The following is a 15,285-nucleotide window of genomic DNA, read 5'->3' as shown; positions in this document are numbered from 1 at the left end:
GAAGGAGCGCAAACAGGGGCCATTGTGCAGGAAATGTAATGTCGCCTTAACTTCCGGTGACGCCTAAAGTGCACACTGGAGATTTTCCACTTCTGTTGCGCACAGGCCTTGCGCCACGCACATCCGTACACAAGGCCCGCCTCCACGGAAATAGCAAGAAAGGGACTATCCCTACCCCGGGAGTATGTGATGATATTCCGCAAACCAACATCCCGCATACCATCACTCCGCAATGTTTATAACGCAGGACTATTACACCCGCAAAGAAATCATTTCTAAAACTTTTACAACGCATATGACTTTATCACGCATGCCATTATAACGCAAATTCATGTGTGGTAAAGTCACATACATTGTAAAAGTATATTATTAAAACATCAAATATATGTATGTATATATGTTTGTGTATATATATATATATATATATATATATATATATATATATATATATATATATATACACACCTGCAGCCGGGAGAAGGAGCCGTGGAATTACTTCACAGGGAGTGGTGACCGACCCAAACCAAAGGATGTGCAGCATTCTGTGAGACCGGCACTGATGACGGCCACATTTGGCCAGAAACGCGTCTGCCTATAATTTACAGCGTTTCACAGACTTGGAAGAACTGTGTGTTTGCTACGTTGAATAAATCCTTTGTCTGACCCGGAGCATGTGTCCAGCTTGCTTTGTAACGAGGTGAGCATTGGAGGTGGATAGTTATCCGGTTTTGCTGCAACCGGTTGGGGGCACGCCCTCCCGTTCTGGTGCACCGCATTTGTATCGGCAAACAAACTGTGGACTTAGTACGGCAAGTGCTAAATGCCGCCCCCCCCCCCATGCGTAAAAATTGCTATTAGGCGAGAATTATTGCAAGGGGAGAGAGGAGGCGGCATTGTGCTGCCTGATTAAGGGGACAGACAAAGGTTGCAACGGAACCAACTTACTTGGGTACTGTGTGGAAGGAGCATCGTTCAGCGCCAAACATTGGGGGCATCCTTGAGGTGCTTGGTGGACCAGTCACTGTATTTGGCACCACGAGGTTCTACGTTAACCATCATGCAGTTCACCCACAGCTACCAGCAATCAATACACACCTGCAGCCGGGAGGAGGATTTGTGGAACTACTTCACAGGGAGTGGTGACCGACCCAAACCCAGGGATGTGCAGCATTCTGTGAGACCGGCAATGATGACGGCCACATTTGGCCAGAAACGCGTCTGCCTATAATCTACAGCGTTTCGCGGACTTGGAAGAACTGTGTGTTTGCTACGTTGAATAAATCCTTTGTCTGACTCGGAGCATGTGTCCCGCTTGCTTTGTAACGAGGTGAGCATTGGAGGTGGATATATATATATATATATATACACACACTCACACGTATATATACACAGGCAAATACCGGTCGGTAACGGACGAAATTCGGTAATTTCGGCAGTTACCGACCGGTATTTGGAAAATGAGATGTAGGGCCACCTAAAATACAGATTCAGTACTTTTACCGAATCTGTAATTTTACCGATGTAAATTGTGCTCATGCCATGTTGTCAAGTTTGTGCTATATAATATTGCAAGGAAAAATAAAGTAGGGAAGCTCGAGTTCACACACTAATTAAGTGCATCAGCAGTGCACTGTAAATCGGAGCGTTTCACAGGCCAATCACAGATAAGAAATGCTATCAAAACGAAACCCTACAAAACAATATACTACTGGTCGGCAGCAATTCATACCTAGACAACGTCCGGACGGGCTGCTAGTATATATATATATATATATATATATATATATATATATATATATATATATATATAGGGGGGGCGTGGCTTGGACGCCGATCGGGATGGCGGCGTAAGCTCGCTGCTCCGCGCGGAATCCCGCTAATTCTCCTGTTTTCGGTACCCTAGGCGACCCGGAGACGACGCTCCTGCCCTCTGAAGTGTAAGGGGACAGCCGGGCACGATCGGAGAATCGCTGGGGGACTGCTGGCCCCAAGGAGACCGAGTTGAAGAGGCGGCCGAGGTGTTGCCGAGGGTGCGAAGAAAATGGCGGCGAGGAGGTCGGACGGCCCCGAACTTCAGCCCTGAGCCAAGTTGTCGCCGACTGGCAAGAGATCCTGCAATCGGCTGATCGAGGCACTAGGATCGGCGGTGCTGTGTCCTGAGACCAGGGGACGCTGATTTGCCTCGCCCGGACCTGGGGGACCCTCGCTGGCCGCCGCCCTAAGACTCATCCTTCCCCCCTCAGGCTTCCGAGGGGGTCGGCTGACCGGAGTTCGTCAAGACTGGTCATTGTTCCTGAGGGCACCGGTGGCGACATTGCACTGCCCCGTACCAGGGGGCTGGCACTGAACTACGAGCACCGACACAAAACGGGCTCCGGGACCTGTGACGCAGCACCCTGGAATGGCGGCGACCGGAGGGCCGATGGCCGAGGAACGCGCTGAGGGGGACTCGGCGACATCAACTCGGCTGGGCGAGATTCCCTCCCCGGAGCTGGGCCAAGAACAGCGGCTGAACCGGCGTTTGGATGCCATACTCGATGCGATCACCTCGACCAAGGAGGCATTGCACCAAGACATCGCCCAAGTGGCCACGGGCCTGGGGCTGCTACGCGCGGATCACACGAAGATGGCGGACAGGGTCAAGGACCATGATCAACTGTTGCTGGACCTGAAGCCGTCGGTGGTGACCGCGGAGCACAGGATCACGGACATATTGGCCCGATTGGACTCGCTGGAACGACGGGCGGAGGATGCCGAAGGCCGCAATAGACGGAACAACGTGCGGGTCGTAGCCCTGCCGGAACGGATTGAGGGGGAGGATGCGGTGGCCTATATGGAGAACTGGTTCCGCACTGTGGTAGCGCCGGAGGGGCTTACTCCTTTTTTCACTCTGGAGCGAGCCCACCGGGTACCTGCTCGCCCACCGGGGCTTGGCCGCCCCCCCCGACCGATGGTGGTGCGGCTCCTCCACTACAAGGACCGGGATCTCCTCATCCAGCGGGCCAGGATGTCGGGCCCTTATGAGGTGGAGAACAGTAAGGTCACGATCTTCCCGGACTACACTCAAGCGGTCCAGAGGAACAGGGCATCGTTCCTAGCGGTGAAGAAGGAGCTCAGGGAGGAAGGCATCCAGTACTCCTTGCTCTACCCGGCTAAGCTGCGGATCATAATGGATGGCACTACGCACTTTTTTCAGACTCCGGATGAAGTCTGGCAATGGCTGGAGTCGTATAGAGCGGGGACGGACAGATCGCATAAGAATAGGCGAGACCAACCCAAGCAGCCCCGGGTGAGGCAATCGCAGCGCATCAGATCCCGCAACAGGCGCCAGCGGGAGAAACGGGAGGCTCAAATGGTGGCGGAGAAGAGGGATGCACTCGCAGCGACGGCGGCCATTACGGGGTCGCAACAGACTAGTGAACTGGCTGAATCGGACTCAGGCGGGGAAGGCAGCAGGACGGGAGAGGAACTCTCAGAGGCGGAAAGCTCGAAGGGACCGATAGTGACCCCACAGACATCGGATGGCATATTTTGCGGCTGAGACTGTATTGGGACTAGATCGAGACTTCATGGTAGGGTGGTATCCTGTTGATGGAGGGCGGGATGCCGGGTGGGGGGGCTGTGTGCTTAGTAGGGGATGAAGGCGCGGGGCGCGGGCTCCGCTAGCTGGGGTCGGCGGTAACTCACCCCCCTTGGGCCCTTAAGGCCGACTGTGGTGGAGACCACAGGGTAAGAGTGTGAGAAGTTGGTTCAAGGTTTGGATGGGGGCGGACATTGGGTTTGTGTGCTCTGTCCTGGGGAGTGGGGGTTGGGGAGTTTTTCTGTTCTGGGTATGTTCAGGGGGGGGCAACTGCATTGGGGGGGCTATGAACCTTCGTTACTTGAATCGGACTGTACGAAGCTGGAATGGGGACATTACCTAATTTGAAATGCCTGACGTGGAATGTCCGGGGGCTGCGAACTATGGTGAAACGTCACAAAGTCCATGCATACTTAGTGCGCAGGGGGGTTCAGATCGCTATGCTACAGGAGACTCATCTCACCAAAAAAGAGTGCGCTGCTTTGCAGAAAAGATGGCGGGCCAGGTGTTCGGCACCACTTACTCAGCGTATGCCAGGGGGGTGTTGATCTGGGTGAGGGCGGGGATACCCTTTCAAGTGCTGAATCAAGTCGTGGATCCAGATGGCCGGTTTGTGGCGGTGGAGGGGAGGTTATATGGACGGGATGTGGTTTTCTGCTGTGTATATGCGCCGAACACTGATCAAGCTCGATACTTTGATGGCCTCTCGGGGTCCCTGGCCTCCTTCCTGGCGGGCCCGATAGTGTTAGGGGGGGACTTCAATTCGATCACGGATGTGGCTCTGGATAGGTCCCATCCCCCCCTGGTGGACTCCCCGGTACGCAGGTTGGCCGCGCACAGGAAGGACTGGCAGGATAGATGGGGGTTGCTGGATGTCTGGAAGGAGCGGCACAGGGAAACCAGGGATTATTCCTTTTACTCTGCTTTCCATGATCTGCATGTCAGGATTGATTCGGTGCTCTGCGGTGGATCCCTAGCCCCATTGATTTCCCATGCGGAGTACCTGGCCAGGACTATCTCTGATCATAACCCCCTATTGGTACACATTCAGTGGCAGCGGGAGCGCTCAGTGATACCAACATGGCGGCTTCGGCCGGAGACGCTTGAGGATTCTGTGTTCAGCGACGCGGTTCAGCAAGGCATTGATAGCTATTTCGGAGTGAATGAGGGCACGGCCACGAGTAGGTCCACTGAATGGGATGCGATGAAAGTGGTGGTGAGAGGGGTGTGTTTGGGTAGGTTTTCGAATGCTCGCACGACTGTGTTGAACGCACTCATGAAAGCGGAAGAGACTTTGAGGGACTTGGAGCGCCGCAGGCCGGCCAGGCCAGATTTGCAGACCCAGTTATTGGAAGCAAAGGAAGTGGTTGCCACCGAGACGGAACGTTTAAGGTGCTATGACTACAGGCAGTATATCATCAGGGCACATGCGGAAAGGGACAAGGTGGGCACCCTCTTGGCCAGACTAGCTAACCCGGAACTTAGGGGCTGCCCAATCCTCAGCATTGGTAATGCGCGGGGGGAGATGGTGTACTCCCAGGCAGCGGTATTGGAACGTTTTAGGGGGTATTATGAGGAATTGTACCAGAGTCAGCTGGGAGTGGGGGTTCAGGACATTGCGGAATATCTGGGGGAGAGGCAGCTTCCGGTCCTGGACGAGGAGGACGCGAAGGAGCTGGGTAGCCCGATCACGCTCACAGAAATACGGGTGGCCATCAAACATATGGCCCGTAACAAAACGCCTGGGGTGGACGGGCTGCCGATTGAATTTTATCAACAGTATGTGGACAGCTTGGCTCCCAGGCTGCTGGTGGTGTATACGGAAGCTTTTGAGGCTGGGGAATTGCCTGGGTCCATGCGAGAGGCCTTGATTGTACCACTCCTGAAGCCTGGCCGGGATGCAACGGATGTAAGGTCCTACCGCCCGCTATCCATGCTGACGGTGGATTACAAGATTCTGAGCCGAATCCTGGCCACCAGGCTGGCCCCACACATGACGGGCTTGGTACACAGGGACCAGGCCGGGTTTATACCCACGAGGAGCACGGCGCTGAATATTCGCCGCCTAGTGGGAATAATGGACGCCATCTTGGACGGGGAGGGAGCTCCGGCGGTCCTGTCCGTAGACATCGAGAAGGCCTTTGATAGCTTGGAATGGTCTTTCCTGGATGGAGTGTTAGAGAGGTTTGGCATGGGTGAGGGGTTCCGCAGGTGGACGTGGGTCTTATATACCTCGGCGACGGCGAGAGTGCGTTTGGGTGGCCTGGTGTCTGCGGCGTACCCGGTGGGCAGGGGCACGCGACAGGGATGTTCTCTGTCCCCCCTATTGTTTGCTCTGGCGATGGAACCTTTGGCGGTCCATGCGAGGTCGGGTGACAGGTACGCGGGGATTGCCAGCGGCGGGCAGTGGCATTATATATCGCTATATGCGGATGACTTGCTTCTGTACCTCGCTGACACCGCGCGGGCACTGGACGGTGCGATGGGTCTGTTGTCGGAGTTTGGCCGGCTGTCGGGCCTTAAGGTCAATTGGGCGAAGACTTGTGTGTTTCCGCTGCGAGCGGGATCGCCAGACCCCGGCGGCGATTTGGGCGTGGTATAGGAGCCATCTTGTATCACCTATCTGGGAGTTCGCATCTACCACACAACTGCGGATCTATTGGAGGGCAACATTGGTCGATGTGTCCGGGCACTGAGGGGCAGTTTGTCTTTCTGGTCGACCCTCCCGCTGACGGTTCTGGGTAGGATCGCACTTTTAAAAATGGTGGCGCTCCCCCGCTTCCTCTACTATTTCCGGACGCTGCCTGTCTGGATTCCTCAGGGGGTCTTTAGAGACCTGAGGTCGATGATTATTGGCTTCCTATGGGGGAATGGCCGCCGTAGAGTGGCCCTGAGCACGCTACTTCGCCCCAAGATAGAAGGGGGCATGGCTGTGCCCGATTTCGAGCTGTATTATCTAGCAGCGCAGTTGCAGGTCCTTACACAGAATGTGGCCAGGGTGTTTCGGGGCCCAGAGGAGGACCGGGATCGGGGGATACAACGCCTCGTGCTGTCCTATATTATCATGCAACAGAGGCTCGAGTTGCGGGCCCTCACCATGGAGGAGCGGACGCTCCGGCTGTGCTGGCAGAGGAGCCTTCGGAGAGCGAAGGCGACGCGGCCTTATGCACCAGAGATCCCGATCGGCATGCTGACGGCCTTGCCGCACGGGGGAGACTGGTCCCCATTGCTGGAGTGGGAAGAGGCGGGACTGCAGGTAGTAGGCGACCTATACATAGACGGGGCTTTGGCACCGTTCGAAGCGCTCCGGGACCAGTTTGGGCTGCCCGACGGGGGGTTCCTCCTACACGCGGCGGTGGTGGCTGCCATACAGAAGCACTGGAAAGGGGGGCTTATGGAACCGACAACGACTATGACGTGCCAATATGTGGTGATGGCGGCAGGTACGTTCATAATAGGATGCTGAATGAGGGACTGGAACCGCTCCAAGGGCTCAAGACTAAATGGGAGGAGAGCGTGGGCCGGCCCATACCGGATACGGCATGGGGCCACATCCTGCGGCGCACGTGGAAGGGCACGAGAAATGCGCGCTTTCAGCAAGTACATTTCTATGTGCTTCATAGGGCCTACTTAACTCCTGAGAAATTACAGCGGTACTTCCAGGTGCCGGATGCTCGATGCCCACGGTGTTCGTCTCTGGGAGCGGACATGGATCATTTGTTTTGGGGGTGCTCGCACTTGGGGGCCTATTGGGCGGAGGTAGGGGAACTCCTGAACGAAGTGACTGACAGGGAGGTGGAATTCGATATGGCGGCGTGCCTGCTGCTCTGGTTCCCGCACACCAAACACACCAAGGTGACGAGCAAATTCATTGACCTGGGTCTGATATTGGCGCAGAGGGAAATATTGTGGCATTGGAAGTCCAGGGGGGGACCCTCACTGCGTAGATGGAAGAATGAATTGCTGCGGTGGTCTGACTGCGAGAGTGTGCTCCGGATAAAGCAGGCTGTCAAGGTGGGGAATGAGAAGGCATTGGATGCGGCGCGTGCATGGGAGTTAGTGGTGCAGGCCCTACGTGATTCTTTGGTAGAGGATGAGGATGTTGAGAATTAAGCCGGTGGACACCGCGGGCGAACACAAAAGTATTATAACCCGCACTGTAGTGGTTCCATCCAACTCGACAGGACGAGGCATACACCTTAGCAGTTGCCAGGGGGGGGGGCTTTGGGGGGGTTGGTTAATGGGAGTTTGGGGTGGGTCGGAAGCCATTAGATGGTAGCCCGTCAGGGCACCTTGAATCTACTAGGATGGTGGGTACTATGTGGAGTGCGGAATGGCTGGGGGGAGAGGCCAGGCATGACAGGACCATAGCGCCTAGGGCAGGTCCCGACATGGGCGGTACCACTGATTACCACTGGGAAGGCTGACGGGAGCGATGTTGAGGGTGGGGGGGTAAAAGCAGATACGTAAAACGACATTTCAACCATGGTCCCTATGGGACGTGCACCGTGATGTTTTCCTATTGAATGGAGTAATATGCCGCCCGGCCTCCGGGATGCGGGCTGAATGGCTGTGTACGATTTGGGGTTTCTTTTATTGAACGGGGGGGATGTCACGAGTGATCTGGCTGACTAATTGTATCCTGTGGTTTATAACTCTGCAATAAAAAAAAAAATATATATATATATATATATATATATATATATATATATATATATATATATATATATATATTCTCTCCACCACCGCTGGTCAGGAGAGGAGCTGGCACGGGCGGTCCCGTTACAGCCACCAGCTGGCTGAATCAATTCGCTTCAAGAAACACCAAAATGTTGATGAAAAACGGGACACCCAGAGCTGCAGTGTTCAAGGTTTATTCAGCAGATGAAAAAAAGTTTCACGACGCGTTTCGCCATTACGGCTTGGTCACGCTCGTCTTGTGATTCCCATTGCCGCCATTTAAGCAACACCCACTCGTGCACATGTTTACATCACATAGAATAGCGTAAAACACTGGCGGCCATCTTACAATGTGAAAATGTTTCATGGTTGCACTATGCCATTGGCTCTGTTTGCCCTTGCTTGGACCAAATTGATCTAATTGTAATTATTAACATGAATAAATCATATACCAACTTAATTATCGGTTATAAAGTAAGGCCACATAAATATAGTTACGACATTCATTGTATGTCCAAATATCGGCAATCTTATCGCATTAAAACAATCAATTGAATGTTAAGGCAAACATGAGGATATTTGTACTGTGTGGCAAAGTGCTGTCTCGAATTGAGAAAACAATTTTTGGCTTAGAAGATTGTCTACCACCAATCAGGACAACAGCGGCTGTTACGTTGCCATAACTCCGCCTGTTTGTATCAACCATAGCGATGTTTACGTTTTTCATAGTAACGCCCCAGTGGGCATTCATGTTGTTTACGATGTTGTGGTTCAATCGCCCCAGTGGGCACAGAAAAGTATCTCAAAGCAATGATCCATTCCTCTTTCATAGTTCATGCTGAGATTGTGTCCATCATGGTTGACCAAATAAATCATAATCGTGCAATGTCTCTTGGTAGATCATCAGTGCCCATCAATAACATCAATTCCATGTTTTGCCGCCACCCTGTGATGTATCAAAAACCTGTGGATAAAATGAATTATGATACAGTTTAAAATCCAGAAAACCGCGGATAGCACTTCATTACAGTGTCTTATTCATATAAGTGGATTGCCAGTTCTTCCGTCACATTAAGACCTTTTGGGGTTAAACATTCGAAATCCACAATATACTTGGATTCAAGTTTCCGAAGGGATAGTTCTTGGTTTCCTCCCCTTATTCCCAAGTCCACACAGTCGATGACAACCAATTGCACCAATTGTTCATTCTGCATGTGCATTTCTGAAAAGTGTCTAGCAACAGGGTAGAGTTTGTTGTTATTATGTATTGCTCTCAGATGTTCTAATACCCTCTTTTTGGCAGTGTGTTTAGTGCTGCCAACATACCATTTGTTGCACGGACAAATTAGAATGTATATGCTGTATGGTGTGTTGCATGATAGCCGTTTCCGAATGGTAAACACTCTTTTGCTGTTGGGGACATTAAGTGTTCTGCAGTCTTTGCTAAATTTACATGCCTTACATTTGCGGCAGCACCTGAAGCCCCCTTCCCCTCTGTTGGACTCTATTTTAGATGTTATGTAGTTGGGGCTGAGTTCATCTCTCAATGACTTTCCTTTTCTAAAGGTTATTTGGGGATTGTCTGAAATATATTTAGTCAAGTGTGTATCTGTCTGGAGGACATGCCAGTGTTTGTGAAGGACCTTGCGTATGTTATGGGCCTGTTCTGAATAGGTGGTGATGAATCTCACAGTGTCACTGTCTTCACTGGTGGTTTGGGGATTCAGTAGTTCATCTCTCTTCTTTAGAGCTACTCTGTCTTTGGCCATATTGATTATTTTTAGGCTGTAGCCTCTATTTCGAAATCTCTCACACATGACATTTTCTTCTTTTTGATATGCCGCCTCGTTACTGCAATTGCGCTTAGCTCGCAGTAATTCCCCGTAAGGGATGCTGTTTATTAAGCTCCGGGGATGGCAGCTATTAGCATTCAAGATGCTATTGCCTGCTGTCTTTTTTCGATATAATTTGGTATTGAGTAGATTGTTTTCCACTCCTACAATTACATCAAGAAATTCAACTTCTGTTTTGCTGATGTTTCCAGTTAGTGTCAAATTCAAATGGTTGAGATTTAGTTTATTAATGAAGGACTGAGCTGAATCTATGTCCCCACACCAAATAAAAAAGATGTCGTCTATGTATCTTAGCCACAGGGCCACCTGATCGAATTCTGCCATTTCCTGGACGACCTGCTCCTCCCACCAGCCCATGAAAAGATTCGCATAGCTGGGGGCGAAGCAGGTCCCCATGGCAGTGCCCTGTGACTGTCGATACAAGACTCCATCAAAATAAAAAAAGTTGTTAGTGAGACAGAATTCAATCATCTCCAACAGCATCGTTGAATGTTGTGAAAACGATACAGATCTGGTTTTTAGATAGTGTTTCACAGCTTGTAAGCCCTGGTGGTGTACTATGCTAGTGTATAGACTGCTAACATCTAGCGTGACTAGTACAAAGTCTTCTTCCCAGTGAATACCATTTATGATTGTAAGAAAGTGGGTGGTGTCTCTGGTGTAGGAGGGGAGAGAGATCACGTACGGTCTTAGGAAGTAGTCAATGTATTTGGATGTGTGTTCCAATAGTGATCCAATTGAGGACACTATTGGGCGACCCGGGGGGTTCTTTGGATCTTTATGCAGTTTTGGGAGTAGGTATAATACCGGTGTTTTGGGATGGGCACAATACAGGTATTTGTATTCTTCCTGCTCCACTAGCCCCTTATCTTTCCAATCACACAGCATTTCCCTATATCTGATGTTACAGCCTAGTAGTGCATCACTGTTGCTTATGCAGTAACAATTCTCATCTCTCAATTGACGGTAACCTTCTTGTAGATATTTGGTCTTGTCCATTACCACCACATTCCCACCCTTGTCACTTTCCCTGATCACAATAGTGTTATCTAGTTTCAATTCATCAAGAGCAGCAATTTGGTCAGAGGATAAGTTTTTCTTACTTTGGGCAATTTTTTGATACCTCATTTTGGTCAAATCTTTTACAACTCCCTTCTCAAAGACCTCAATTGCATCACACTGTACATTAGGTAAGAAAACTGATTTGGGTTTAAAAGTGGATCCTGGGTTCAGTCCTGTATTAGCCCCCAATAGTTCCAGATCCGTGTTGGAAATATTTGCGGGATCAGAGTCTAATATGTTTATTAATTCTGCATCATTAGTGTCAAGATTAAAAATGTTAGTAGAGGTACTTACAATTTCATTAGTCTTTGGTTTCGTCGCGTACCACTTTTTTATTTTCAGCTTCCTTGCAAAAAGAAATAAATCAATCCTGGTGTCAGCAAAGTTCATATTCCGTGAGGGGCAAAATGATAATCCCAAGGCAAGAGTTTTTTCTTCTTCCTTGGTGATGTTTCTTTGCGAGAGATTAACAACGGTCAAATTCATTTCTGGTTCTTTGTGCTCCTTGTTGTCATTCCCATGGGAGCTTTGTTGCCGTTTACGCCGCCTCTTTTTTGCTTGTTTGTTACGGCGGTTCCGCCTCTCTGCCCTCGTCCTCGACCTCTGGCTGGACTTCCAGTTTGGTACGTTTCGTTCCTGGTTTTGCTTAACATCTGGAACTGCAATAAAAAATTGGGGTTTTTTGATGGCCCCTCACTTGCATCCTGGTTGGTTTCTACTGTTGAGGCATCTGACATATTACCGTCTGATACGTCACTTTCTACTACCTCCTGATTGGCATTGGTAGTTAGTTTTGTTGTTAATGCCGCTCCTGTCTTTGTATCAAACAAATGGTCATACTTTTTTTGGAAGGTCAGAGTTCGACCAGCCTGATAGTCTTTGTAGTCTCTGATAAATTTTCTTTGTTTTTTCGCCGTAATTTCTTCCTCTAACTTCTCCATTCTGACCATTAGTTTCTTGAGGAACTCATCCAGTGCATCTTTGGACATGAGTTGGCTAACTTCATCCGTTAGTTTCTCTATTTCAGCCAATATTTTTGCTCTGTCCTTGAGGGCATATTTTATTAGGATCCGCATCATTGTGGTGGAGCATGCTGCCGAGTTGTCAGTCCATTCCTGCAGCATCTCCACATCAGGATCCTCGTATGTAGGGACCGTAAAAATACGTAGCCCCCTGGGTACCCTCTTGACTTCAATGTATCTCTGAAGCGATTCCGCTTCCCACCATTTGCCCAATTCCTTCTTATATAGTCTCTCCAGTGCCGTTAGCTTTGTTTGTAAATTCGCCTCTGGTCCCAGGCTAATTGGTGCTGTGGTTCCACGGACCGTGGTGTTGGGTTCGGTCATGAAGAGTTTATCCGCGGTTTTCTTTCGACGAGCATCTAGCTCACCCGCCATGTTTTTCAATGTTATTGCAGCTCTGTGCGCACAATAGTAATCATATGTTGGTGATTTTCGGTAAGATTACAGTGCGCTCCCTGCCTCCGGATACCCCAATGCGCAATTCAATTGGTCAGTTCACAAGGGTTAAAGTCGGTAATCTGGCGCCGTCCGTGTCTCACCGTTCCCGATGGGGCTCGTCGGCCCTTTTCCCGACCTGTGTAACTCCTTAAAACATCCAATATGCGCGATTGTAACTTCACGCCGATATTATGTTGACATTGATTCGGCTGGTTTAAGTTGATCTCGCGTCTTTCGGGTACATGAATTTCACTTCCCCGGTCGGCGTGTTGAGAGATTTCGAAATAGAGGCTACAGCCTAAAAATAATCAATATGGCCAAAGACAGAGTAGCTCTAAAGAAGAGAGATGAACTACTGAATCCCCAAACCACCAGTGAAGACAGTGACACTGTGAGATTCATCACCACCTATTCAGAACAGGCCCATAACATACGCAAGGTCCTTCACAAACACTGGCATGTCCTCCAGACAGATACACACTTGACTAAATATATTTCAGACAATCCCCAAATAACCTTTAGAAAAGGAAAGTCATTGAGAGATGAACTCAGCCCCAACTACATAACATCTAAAATAGAGTCCAACAGAGGGGAAGGGGGCTTCAGGTGCTGCCGCAAATGTAAGGCATGTAAATTTAGCAAAGACTGCAGAACACTTAATGTCCCCAACAGCAAAAGAGTGTTTACCATTCGGAAACGGCTATCATGCAACACACCATACAGCATATACATTCTAATTTGTCCGTGCAACAAATGGTATGTTGGCAGCACTAAACACACTGCCAAAAAGAGGGTATTAGAACATCTGAGAGCAATACATAATAACAACAAACTCTACCCTGTTGCTAGACACTTTTCAGAAATGCACATGCAGAATGAACAATTGGTGCAATTGGTTGTCATCGACTGTGTGGACTTGGGAATAAGGGGAGGAAACCAAGAACTATCCCTTCGGAAACTTGAATCCAAGTATATTGTGGATTTCGAATGTTTAACCCCAAAAGGTCTTAATGTTACGGAAGAACTGGCAATCCACTTATATGAATAAGACACTGTAATGAAGTGCTATCCGCGGTTTTCTGGATTTTAAACTGTATCATAATTCATTTTATCCACAGGTTTTTGATACATCACAGGGTGGCGGCACAACATGGAATTGATGTTATTGATGGGCACTGATGATCTACCAAGAGACATTGCACGATTATGATTTATTTGGTCAACCATGATGGACACAATCTCAGCATGAACTATGAAAGAGGAATGGATCATTGCTTTGAGATACTTTTCTGTGCCCACTGGGGCGATTGAACCACAACATCGTAAACAACATGAATGCCCACTGGGGCGTTACTATGAAAAACGTAAACATCGCTATGGTTGATACAAACAGGCGGAGTTATGGCAACGTAACAGCCGCTGTTGTCCTGATTGGTGGTAGACAATCTTCTAAGCCAAAAATTGTTTTCTCAATTCGAGACAGCACTTTGCCACACAGTACAAATATCCTCATGTTTGCCTTAACATTCAATTGATTGTTTTAATGCGATAAGATTGCCGATATTTGGACATACAATGACTGTCGTAACTATATTTATGTGGCCTTACTTTATAACCGATAATTAAGTTGGTATATGATTTATTCATGTTAATAATTACAATTAGATCAATTTGGTCCAAGCAAGGGCAAACAGAGCCAATGGCATAGTGCAACCATGAAACATTTTCACATTGTAAGATGGCCGCCAGTGTTTTACGCTATTCTATGTGATGTAAACATGTGCACGAGTGGGTGTTGCTTAAATGGCGGCAATGGGAATCACAAGACGAGCGTGACCAAGCCGTAATGGCGAAACGCGTCGTGAAACTTTTTTTCATCTGCTGAATAAACCTTGAACACTGCAGCTCTGGGTGTCCCGTTTTTCATCAACATTTTGGTGTTTCTTGAAGCGAATATATATATATATATATATATTATGGCTTGCTTAGAGAGACATAGGAGACGGTGACTTCCCAGCTGACACACTGACCAAAGACGCTGAAGTTCCTGCATGCAGACGCTCCAGCTAGCAGTGGTCTAACATTCCTCGCGGGGTGTCCGACTCGAGACCAGGACAGGGTCCCACATTCTCTAATACTATGGTAATTGGGTGGACTAGACCTTAGAGGGATTCTTGGCATAACATCCACACAGATGCTAGGTACATTTAGGTACTTCTAGTTAAGGAGACATCATAGGAGTATGCACCTATTATCATGTATTCTATGTACTTGTATATATTCATGATTACTGCAAAATGGCAGCACTGTAACATCCTTTCACTTTCATAGTATTGCTAACCATATATCTCTGCGACTGTCTAATGGCTGTTGCAGCTCATATATTCTAGACTAGAATATCAACTGTTTAATAAATAATTATTGAAACGCCCTCCCTGTTTATTCTGAGAATCTCGGAGACTAATTAAGCACGAGTGACTTTGCGAAAAGTAGCACATTGTTTCCACAGTCCTGGAGGATGTTCTGAGTTTGCCAGAAACTATTCTCTCCCCGATAAGAGGAGATTCTAGTGGCACTGTGAGCTAGCTAAAGCAAACAGACTAACGTATCCAGAGGGGATGCTCGGAACCAGTCCACCACCAAACCCAGT

Source organism: Lissotriton vulgaris, chromosome 7, assembly GCF_964263255.1.
Source record: "Lissotriton vulgaris chromosome 7, aLisVul1.2, whole genome shotgun sequence".
NCBI lineage: Eukaryota > Metazoa > Chordata > Amphibia > Caudata > Salamandridae > Lissotriton > Lissotriton vulgaris.
Note: the sequence above shows the minus strand (reverse complement) of the source record.